The following is a 12,162-nucleotide window of genomic DNA, read 5'->3' as shown; positions in this document are numbered from 1 at the left end:
GAGAGGGAGAGAGAGAGAGAGAGAGAGAGAGAGAGAGAGAGAGAAATCCAGGGAATACCTAAGGAGAAACTGCCTGGGGTAGGGGTGGGGGGAAATGAGGGGCCTCGGCTTTAGCCTTAATCAAAAAACATTTACTAAGCTCTTACTATGTGCCAGACCCTGAGCCAAGTGCTAGAGAAAAAATACAGTTCCTGCCCTCAAAGAGTTTAGGATTGAATGGGGAAGACAAGCAGCAGGCTCACATCTTCTTTTCCACTCATCCCTGTGGCTAGAAGAGGATCACATGAGCTTCAGAGGGTCTGGGGAATGGGAGACATCTCATTTTCTCCTCAGCATCCTTGTATCATCTCCTCAGGACAGCAACAGGTGCCAGAAGTGTGTGCATTAGCCCAAGTATGGATTCATTATATTGAAAGAGGACTTTTCCACTACCCCAGGAACAGGGACTTCCAGAAACAAGGACCTGTGTGGTCCATTTGCCATATATATTCTTTTCAGTTTGATCCCACTTTTCTTTGGACTCTGTAGGTACTTGTGGGAAAGTAAGTATCAGATTTAGGATCATATTTTGTATTAACTATTCTTACTTTTCCTCCTCAATAAATGTTCAATTGTGTCCAATTCTTCATGACTCCATTTGGGGTTCTCTTGGCAGAGACATTGGAACCATTCGCCATTTCCTTCTCCAGCTCATTTTACATATGAGGAAACTGAGGCAAAGAGGGTTCTTAGTGACTTGCCCAGGGTCACACAGCTGCTAAGAGTCTGAGTCCAGATTTAAACTAAGGAAAATAAGTCCTCCTGACTTCAGGCCCAGAACTCTATTCATGGTGCCATCTAGTTGCCTCCCTTAGTAAATCCCCCTTTTCTAAAGGCTGACAAAATCAATCTCAACTGATAATCATGGGTAAAACCATACATATGGAGACCCAAGTTGATGGCATCAGAGAAATACAACTCCTTAAATCTAAGTAGTACTCCCAGAGCCCTGAGGGGAAAATGTAACTTTGTTCTGGGATTTAAGACTTGTCTATGAGAATGGAAATTGAGAAAAGGATTCTCAGTGTTTGCATGGAGTATACTATGATAAGGAAATTAAAAATTATTCAGAAAGCAAAGGAGAGCTGCTGGAGTCTTGTTTTTGTTTTTTGTTTTTAAACTAGTTCAGGCAATTTTCTGAGTTGTTATTTACTCAGGGTCAAGATAGGAGAGAGGACAGACTAGAGCATAAGGCACCTTGAGTAGGTGCTGGAGATTCAAAGACAGAAATAAACCAGTCCCTGCCCTTGAAAACATTGAATTCTAAAAGGGGAGAAAAATATTTATAAAATAAATGCAAGATAATTTGGTAGTTCTCTCTCAGAAGGATCAAAGATGTTCTCATGTAAGAGGTTGTTTTTGATCTGAGCTTTGAAAATAATCTAGGGGTTCTAAGAGGTTACAGGAAGAAAGGGGTATAGTTCAGACATGGGGAGGTGCCTAAAGGCAGAAAGACTGGGGTTCTAATGCTGCATATGGAGAACAGTAGGAAGGCCGGTTTGACAAGATTGTAGAGGACATGATGGGGGAGTAATAGAAGGAGGGAGTAATAGATAATAAGTATGGAAAGATAGCTTGGAGCTGGATTATGAAGGGCCTTACATGCCAAACATAGGAGCTTCTATTTCAGTCAATCTGTAATCATTAAGCATCTAATAGATTCCAGGCACTGTGATAAGTACTGTGGGTGTAAAAAGAGACCAAAAATAGTCCCTGCCCTCAAGGTGCTTACTATCTAATGGAGCAAACAACAAGCAAGTTTGTCAATCTACACACACATGTGTATGTGTATATATGTATATTATTTATATATATAATACACACATACATTTAGATGTATGTTTATGCATGAACAAACTACATACATTATAATTGGGAAATAATAGGGGGAAGACACTCAAATTGAGAGGTTGAAAAAGGCTTCCTAGAAGGTGGGATTTTAGTTGAATTTGAAGGAAGGAAAGGAAGCCACAAGCAGAGATGGGGAGAGAGCATTCCAGCCATTGGGGACAGCAAGAGAAAATGCCTAAAGCTGAGAGATGGAGTGTCTTGTTCATGGGACAGCCAGGAAACCAATGTCACTGTATTGAAAAGTATATGAGGGGAAAGTGGTATAAGGTGTAAGAAACTTGGAAATAGGAGAGAAATATGAAATATGAAATACTTTGGACACCAGATAGAGGATTTTGTGTGTCATCTTGGAGAGGATGGGAAGCCATTAGAGTTTATTAAGCACTGAGGTTACAAGGTCAGTTTGTGATCCTAGGGCTAATAAGAAGTTACTAGATTTTTATTGATCAGGGGTGTGATATGGTCAGTCTTATGCTGCAGGATTATTAGTTTGGCAGCTGTCTGGAGGGTGAGGTGGAGTGGGGTGAAAATCAAGACAGGAAGCCCAGTTAGGAGAATATTGCAATAGTTCAGATAAGAGGTAATGAGAGTCTGGGTTCTGAACTAGTATGGGTCCAGAGGAACTAAAAAGGGAAGAGTCATGATCAATGGGAGAGATATTGAAGAAGCAAAAATCAATAGGAATTGGAAACTGATAAGATTGGGGTTTGATGGGAGTGAGAAAAAAGTATTTTAAAAAATGAGATTTTGAGCATTGGGTACCTGGGAAGGTATTTCAATAGAGATAGAGACATTGGAAAGAGGTAGATTTGGGAGAAGAGGGGATGATATGTTCAGTTTTGAAAATGTTGAATTTGAGGGGTTCATGGGAAAATTTTGTCAAGATACCAGGAAATTGCAAAGGTAAGACTGGAGGGTTAGAAGAAAGGTCGGGGAAGGTAATATAAGTTTGGGTGCTGTTGAGGTAATAATTGATGCTGTTTAACGATGGGATCCTCGAGGAAGAGAAGACCAAGAACAGCAAGATACTGATATTTATAGAATGCCTTAAAGTTTGGAAGAGCAAGAAACATACTTGTCTCATTTGCCCTTAGGAACAGTGAAAAATAGAGCACTGGGCCTGGAGTCAGGAAGACTTGAATTCAAAGCCTGCCTCAGATACTTATCAATTGTATGACCTTGGACAAGTCATTTAACCTCTGTCTTAATTTTCTCAATTGTAAAATAGAGATAATAATAGTACCTGCCTATAGGGATTGTTGTGAGGATCAAATGAGATAATATTTATTTATTTTTTTAAATAGCACTTGGCATAGTGCCTGGAATATAGTGCTATAGAAATGTTAGCTATTGTTATTATTAATTATTAGAGATGAGAAATCCTAGAAGCTAAATGATTTGCCCAAAGTTATCTAAATACGTGAGCATGTATCTATGTATCTCTCTATGCATCTATCTATCTATCCATGTGCAGGTGAGTTAAAATTTGAACCCAAGACTCTTGGCTCTCTACCCAGGACTGTCTACTGTTCTTTCTACTACAATCTGTTGCCTCAGTTTTAACAATTACCCTCCATTTTGGAAGGTTTTACAGGTCATGAAAGTCCAGCCAATGAATCCAAGGACAGTAAGCACTTCAGACCTTAGAACAGGGTAGTTAAGCTCCCTGGCATGTGCTGAAGCCACATACCTTCTCAAGAACAGATGACATGGTATTTCCCAGATGCCACTATTTAGTTGTGTCCAAAAGCAACCTCTGATGGAGAAAGGTGGGCTGTGGGTGGGGGTGGGATGGCCTTCCTCACCCTCAAGGGGCACTGATGGCTCTAATGGCCACAGGGGGAATTTTGGCACGAGCCGGGAACAGGTGGGAGCAGCAGGTGTGGTTGGCTAGAGATGACAAGGGCATACAGTATGCTGTTGGCAAGCTACTGGCAATCTGGGTTCAGGAGCTAGAGAGCACAAAAAAAGAGAACTGTTTGCAAAAGGATAGAGAAGCAGGGAGGAATAGACTGTCAGAGTTGGCTGACAGGTACTCTCAGAGCAAAGGCAGAGAAAATGATCAATATAAGAGGTGGACTGTGTGCTTAGATGGGCCCCAGAGGCTCCCATCAGCTTGACAGTCAATCCTGAAGCATGCTGTGGCAAGCATTAGAATGGTCAAAGCCTGGGATCCTGGGAGGCAGCAGGCACACTCCTGTAACAGCCTCACTGTTGAGAGAGGAGCAAAGCAAAGCAAATCTTAGACATCCCCTTCCCCATTATTGTTTCTTGCAAATAAGCTTTATTTAGGAACAACTGTTAGGAATCCACAAATCACTTCAAAGATCCATGAAGCAAATGACAGTTTAGGCATGAGACACTGAGTATCTTAATTCTGCTCTTCTGACTTGCCATGTGACCTGGGTAAAGCCACTCTATTTGTCTGTATCTTACTATTTTAAATGACTGCTTATAAAATCCTATACAGATATAAAAGAAGATCATAGAATACTAAGCTAAAAAGCACTCTAAAGATTTTCTTTTCTGCCCCACTTCATAAGTGAGGAAGTTGAGATCTAAAAAGATACAGTCATATGTGCCCAAGGACCTGTCCTGTGTTTTCTTCTCTTTTATAGGATCTTGCTTGGTCATTCTATGCAGATGACTCCCAGATCAACACAGGAAGCCTGAATCTCTTTCCAAAGCTGCAGTCTTGTACCATTACTGGATATCCTATAGGCATCTTGAGCTCATCATGTCCAAATCATAACACATCTTTTCCTCCAAACTCACCCCTCTTCTGAACTTCTCGTCATTCTCCCATTTTCCCAGTCATGTGTCATCCTCAATTCCTATCTTTCATCCCACATATACAATCAGCTGCCAATTTTTGTCATTACTACCTTCACATCTCCCATATATGTCCTCTTCCCTCCAGTCACACAGCTGCCACCTTGGAGCAGAATCTCAAAATTTGTCTCCCTACTTCCCATTACAATCCATCTTTCTCTCTACTGTTAAAGTGATTTTCCTAAAACTATGTCTGATGATGTCACACAAATACTCCATACTGCCCTCCCCAACACAACTTAATGAACTCCATTGGCCTCTTATTGCATCAAAGATTAAATGTAAAAATCTGTTTTTCACTTAAAGACCTCCACGACCTGGTTCCTTCCTACCTTGCAAGTTTTCTTATTTTATGCTATTCTCCATGTACCCTATGATCCAGCAATGCTGGCTTATTTTGCTATTTCTTATACCTGATACTCCATCTCCTGACTCCACATTATTTAATGACTATCCTTTGTGCTTGGAATGCTCTTCTTCTGCTGCATTCTTCCTTCTTTGAGATGCAGCTCAAGTTCCATCTTCTTCAGAATGCCTTTCCTGGTCTCCTCTCCCTCCTCACCACCCATCAATACCTTCTCTCTAAAATTACTTTCCATTTACCCATTACCCATTACATGGGGTGTATGGGGTCATCAAGGAAAACAACACCATCTTTGGTGTCCCCCTTCCACCCAACTCTCATCAATGGTTCCAAGAAGCTGTAACACACACGGACACACACAAACACACACACACAGGGGCCACAGCCCAGTAAAACTATCTCAGCACAGCTAACCAGGTAGAGGGTAACTGACCAGCCTCAAACCTATCAGTGAGTTGGGGGAAATCTGTCCCAAGTATGTGAAATTATTTTTTTCTGGATGGAATGGATAGATGAGAACACTTTGTTCCAATGGTCATGAAGGCAGCTGAAGAAGGCTCTATGGAGCTCTTAGAGCTTGGTCAGACATTGAAGATGCCAAAGTCCTCAATGTATCCCAAACCATCGCAAATTGTTCTGGCTTTTTTCTTGCCACTGGACTTGGATGACTCTGGAAGAATGAGGCTCATTGTGCAACTCTACCTCACTTCAATCTAATTCACATGCAAGTCAGGACATCACTGTGATGTTATGATTCTCTTCAAAAATGAAAGATGAACAACAACAATCTTCTACTTACACTGCACATACCTCTTATATACCCATTGTGCCCCTTATTAGAATGAGCTTTTTGAGAACTGGGATTACGTTTTTGCCTTTGTGCTAGGATGTGATTCCATAGAATATCCATCCCACCCAATTTAAAGATCATTGACTTTTTTTCTTTTACTAAACACACTTTTTAAATTTAATCAATCAAACAGAAGTGAATGTAAGCAGAACCCTGTAAACCTATTTCAATTAGAAAAAAAAAAACATTACTTGAGGAACTTGGTCATGATCTGAGGAATTTATATAGCACAGACTGATCTCAAAAGCAGATAGAATCACCTACTGTCTGGAAGTGGAGAGGAAGACATAAGTTCAAACAGATCTAAGTTATAGGGGGCTCATTAGCAACTAAGAAAAAAAATGGCAAAGTAGGATTGAACTGTGGAAGAAAAGGGAGAACAAGGAGGGCCATTAGCCCTACATGCATCTTAGAACAGAAGATTTAGTTGATCCCAGCAGTTGTACTAAAGATTATTTAGAGGGAGATAAAGATATAATGACTCAAGATTCACACAGTTCCCTCTTCTGCAGCTTTAAGGATTTTATTTCAGGCAAAATGTTATGATTACAGTTACAATAGCTATGAGCTCCCAGTTAGGCAAATTCCTAACATTTATGCATAGAACTTAATTTGGATAATTATTTATTTCTTTAACTTGTAACTTCTGCAGCTAAGGCAACATTCAGGTTGCCAGAAACATTTAGGTAATGAAGCAACAGATATATTACAGTATTTGTGCCTAGACAAAAGTTAGAAAAAGACCAAACCTTTTTCTTTGAATTTCCTTCATTCTCCAGTAACTAAGGTCTTTGGATTTGTCAAACACTGTGATAGTGTGTTTGTTTGCTTCTATATGTGATGGGACTAAAATATTTACCTGATATTGTCTTTATTTCTCTACCTCCCACTTCCCAATACAAAATAATTTTAATGGTTACTGCTTTGTAGTATAGTTTGAAATTTGGAACTAACAGGGATCCTTTCTTCCCACTTTTTTTCATTTTTACTTTTTAAATTTCTGATTTTCTTGTTTCTCCACAAGAATTTTGTTACTTCTTCCAACCCAATAAAATATTCTTTTGGTTGTGGAGTTCAAGTACAAAAGCATGAAATAAATAAATTTAGGCAATATTTTCATTTTTATTTTATTGTCCCCATCTACTCATAAAAAATTAGTATTTCTCTTCTTTTAAACATTTATCTTTACTTCTACAAAGAATCTTTTGTAGTTAGACTCATATAGTGCCTGGGTGAAACTTGAAAGATATATTCCTGAGTATTTTATAACTTCTGTAGTTATTTGAAATGGAATTTCTCCTCTTAGGTCTTGATAGCTTTTGTTGCTTATATTTAGGAATATTGAAGGTTTTTGTGGATTTATCTTATATCCTGCAACTTGCAGATGTTATTATTTAACTGAAAATCCATGAGTGAAAATTTTGTAAAGTGCATGAAAAAAAGTAGGTAGTTCGGAAGGGAACATGGAGAAATGAGTTTATTTTGTTACTATTTTCTAAAGTTTAATGTGTGTTTTAGACAACTAATGGTACATAAAAGTTCACAGCTTCATATCTGATCTCCTTTTCTGTTCTCCTTTGTATAATGAAATAGTCATGCTTGTTGATGTTTGTTAAGTTCTAAAGAAAAAAATAAAAACAATAAATTAAAGACCAGAGCCCAGTTGGGGACATGCCTAACACTTTTATCTTATTTTTGCTCATTCTGCATTGGGCTAAGCCCAGTATTAACTCTCTCCATCTCTGTATCTCTGTCTATATGTCTCTGTCTCTGATTCTCTATTCTCCTACAAATTGTTCCTTAGCAAATGTAATCAATGCCTTTTCTCCATTGCAAGTCCTACAATAGGAACTCTTATATTTACTTTCTCATTTCCCATGCTACTCCCTAAGGGTTTATGCTTTTTTTCTCACAATAACTCTATAAGGAAGGTGACATAGGTATCATGATCCTCATTTTTTTTCAAGGAAGGAAAAGACACATAGGGAGATTAAGTCACTTGTTCAGAGTTACAAATCTAGTAAGTAAGTCTCAGAACTAGCACACACACCAAGGTTTCCTAATTTCAGTTCCAGAATTCCAACAATATCTCATCATTACCTGCAACTATACATATTAAGAATTAAATACTGATTTCCATGTGTTTGTAGGGTTCATATTTGATGAGATGGTAGCAATTACAAGAAATGACAGAGAGGAAAGAGAAGCAAAAGTGTGGAAAGAATGAAAGCATGTGTGGGAATTGGAGAGTGGCATAGAAGAGAGGAAAGAGCAGCAGCTGTTGCTGCTGGTACAAGAAGCAGGAAGAAGAAGCAGCAAAACATGTGCAAAATACATGATTAATTTCTCCTCTGGTTAGCTAGGAACCTGATGAAAGGTAGTCATCAACTCTAAACAGGAAGGAAACAAGGGCGGGGAAGAAGTTATAGAAGAGCTTGAAAAATGGGAGAAATTAAATACAGAAGGAAAGTGAAACCCAAGCGAAAGGAAATGGGAAGACAAAAATTGTCCCAAGTATTGGTGATGTGTCCTGGAAAGAGGATTGGAAAGATAATAAAAGGAAGAGAAATCTCTGGATAAGGGTGGGGAGAAGAGAGATGAGAAATCACTAACTTACTTAAAGCACAATTTCTCACTGGAAAAAAATGCAAAGAAGTCAAGAAGAGTTCATATGTGGTAAGACTGTTATTATAGCATCACTAGGCATATTAAAGGCTTCTGTGAAGTGAAAATAATGATGTGGAATATTTCTTGCAAAAAATCAGTGTAGACTATGTGCATGGATGTGCCCCTAGAACAAGCCACACATTCTTCCAGATTTTTAATGACTAGGCTGTCATGATTGGTAAGCATACTGTCCTGATTTGCATGGGCAGGAGATCAAATTGGAATGGCTCTCTAACCCACTCTGTCCCCATGCATGCTGACATACAGAGAGATTTCCGATGTGATTCACATGCCAAGACTAAAGGAGAATATGACCAATGCTTAGAGCTGTAGATGACATATTTTAGAACATAAGTGGAAGCCAAGGACCTGGGTTTACAAAAAAAATTCTGATATGCAGGATTCATAAAAGACAAATGTCCTAGAAAATTCATAATAATCATAGAGTGTCCATCGTGGATTAAATAAGGAGGCAGGCAGATTTGCATGAAGATATGAAGTTAATTGTGAGGTAGAAGAGAGAATAATAACTGACATGTACAAAGTGCATTGGATCAGCTTGGTGATGAAGAGAATGCTGAGTCTGGAGTCAGCCTTGGGCATTTACTAGGTGTGTTATGCTGGGCAAGCCACTTAACCCTATTGGCCTCCATTTCCTAATGTATAAAATGAGTTGGATAATGAAATGGTAAACCACTCCAGTAATTTTGCCAAGAAAACCCCAAATGGGGTCAGGGAGAGTCAGACACACCTGAACAACAACAACAAAAGTGCATTAGAATTTGCAAAGCTCTTTATATGTTTTATGTCACTTGAGTGTCACATTAAATCTATGATGCAAAAGTAGATCAGGATAGTCACTTGTACATTAGCATGAGCAATGAACTATTTCCTCAAGAGCACAAAATACATTACTGGCTGTTTAAAGGGTCTCTGATCACTATTTTTGGAAGGGACAGAAATTAGAGAACAATTTTTTTTTGCTATTTTACTACTATACTGTCTCTTGAACTAACATCCTGTCTTATTACCCAAAGTTCTGAAAAATTCTTTTCCTTTAAAAATATTCTTCCTGAAATGATAAATGTTGGAGAAAATATGGGAAAATTGAAATGCTAATGCATTGTTGGTGGAGTTGCAAACTGATCCAACCATTCCAGAGAGCAATTTGGAACCATTCCCAAAGGGCTATAAAGCTGTGCCTACCCTTTGATCCAGCAATAACACTTCTAGATTTGTATCCCAAAGAGATAATTAAAAAAGGGAAAAGGACACACATATAGAAAAATATTTTTAGCAGCTCTTTTGGTGGTGGCAAAGAAATGGAAATGGAAAGGATGCCCATCCATTGGGGAATGGCTGAACAAGTTGTAGTATATCAATGTAATGGAATACTATTGCGCTGTAAGAAATGAGGAGCAGGTGGACTTCAGAAAGACATATACATACACACATTTATATATATATATATATACATATACACATATATATATGTTGTTGATGTGTGTGTATGTGTGTGTGTGTAAGACATATAAACTGGTACAATCCGTCCTTATAACCTGACTAATGTATAATGTGAAAGTATTTACAGATCCTATACTTGACTATAAGCCGCCATGGCGGGGAAGGGGAGGGAGGGGGACAAAATGTGAAATTCAAGGAATTGTGGAATTGAATCCTGTAAACTAAAAGGAAACAAACAAATTAATTAAAAAAGAAAAAAAGACATATAAACTGGTGCTAAGTGAAGTGAGCTGTACTAGGAGAACACTGTACACCATGATAACCACTTTGTGAGATAACTAAATCTGTTAGATTTGGCTCTTCTCAGCAATGCAAGGATCTAAGACAATTCCAAAAGACTCATGATGGAAAATGCTATCCACATCCAGAGAAAGAACTCTGGAGTTCGATTGCAGATGGAAGCATACCATTTGCTCTCTTTTTTTGTTTGCTTGTTTTGTTTTGTGTCTTCTTTGTCATAGCTCCTCCCATTGGTTCTAATTCTCCTTTACCATAGGACTAATGTGAAAATATGTTTAATATGAATGTGTATGTAGAGGCTTTATCAGATTGTATGCTATCTTGGGGAGGGGGAAGCGGGGGGAGGGGGGAAATTTAAAATTCAAAATCTTATGGAAGTGAATGTTGAAAACTAAAAACAAATGAATTTTAAAAATTAAAAAAATAAATAAAAAGAAGATTGTGAGTGACTGTGTGTGTGTGTGTGCATGCACGCGCGCGCACGTGAGCATTGAACTTTGTATGCTGGGAGTAACCACTTTAGGTTAGGGTATTATGTCCAACCTCAAAGTTACTATTAAAGGGGCAGCCAGGTAGCACAGCGAGTAAGAGCACCGGCTCCAGAGTTGAGAAGACCTGGAGATCGAATCCCAGGCTCAGACACTTAGCACCCACCCAGAAACACCTGGCCGTATAACCTTGAACAAGTTACTTAACCCCAATTGCTTAGGGGCGGCCAGGTGGGTCAGCGAGTAAGAGCACTGGCTCCAGTGTCGGGATGACCTGGATCAAATCCAGGCTCAGATACTCAGCACCCACCCAGAAACACCTAGCTGTGTAACCTTGAGCAAGTTACTTAACCCCAATTGCTTAGGGGTGGCCAGGTGGCTCACTCCCCACCCCTCAAAGCTGTAGAAATGCATGGGAAGGAACAATAATAAAGAAAACCAAAGAGAATCACCTCCTCCATTCAATGTAGGACTATATGAAAAGATTGTCTGACATGAAATCAAGAATTAAAAACAAGCTAGAGTAGGTGAAAAGGGGAAATTAAACAGACTATTCCCACGGCAGGAGACAAGATCTGATGAGTGCCCAGACCCACCACAGGGTGACTCAGTGGCCAGATCCCTATTCATGGAAGGAGACAGGGCCAGATTAGCACCAAGTCTCAGCAGAAGGTGACCCAGGGACTCTGTCTGAGACAGGAGGCAAAACCAGACCAGCATCTTGGCACCCCATACCTAAACTAGCATCTAGGCAATCTTGGTCTGAACCAGGGTAGAAAACAAGATTAGATAATTCCTGAAGAAGGCAGGGCTTAGTCATCCTCCAAAAAAAGGATCAAATAGGGCATAAATGTACTATCCAAGAGTGTTGAAGCAGAGTTTGTCCCCAATCATAGTTTTGCATTTGTCTGAGCAAATGTACTCCATTAGGAATGTAAAATAAAAAGAGAGATTTCCTGGCCTCAGCAAAAAGCATTGTGCTTTCTAGAGTGAGCACATTTCCCACATCCCTAACAAAAGGAAGGCCAACGTTCATGAATTGTTTGAGTCTGGGAATTCTAAGCTGCAGTGGAGTCAAAGCTGATCAGGTGCCGGTATTAAGTCTAGGGTAAGCACCAAGGGTTGGTGAGACACTAGACTGCCTAAGGAAGTGCAATCTGGCCTTGGTTGGAAACAGAACAGGTCAAAACATTTGTGCTGATCATTTGTTTTGGGGGGCTTGTTAGTGGCCTCAGCACTTCTACATTGAATTGGAGAGATACAATAGAAAGGAAGGAAGGAAGGAAGGAAGGAAGGAAGGAAGGAAG

Source organism: Petaurus breviceps, unplaced genomic scaffold (assembly GCF_028583685.1).
Source record: "Petaurus breviceps papuanus isolate PSGF00001 unplaced genomic scaffold, PetGlider_PUasm1.0 126, whole genome shotgun sequence".
NCBI classification, from domain to species: Eukaryota; Metazoa; Chordata; class Mammalia; order Diprotodontia; family Petauridae; genus Petaurus; species Petaurus breviceps.
Note: the sequence above shows the minus strand (reverse complement) of the source record.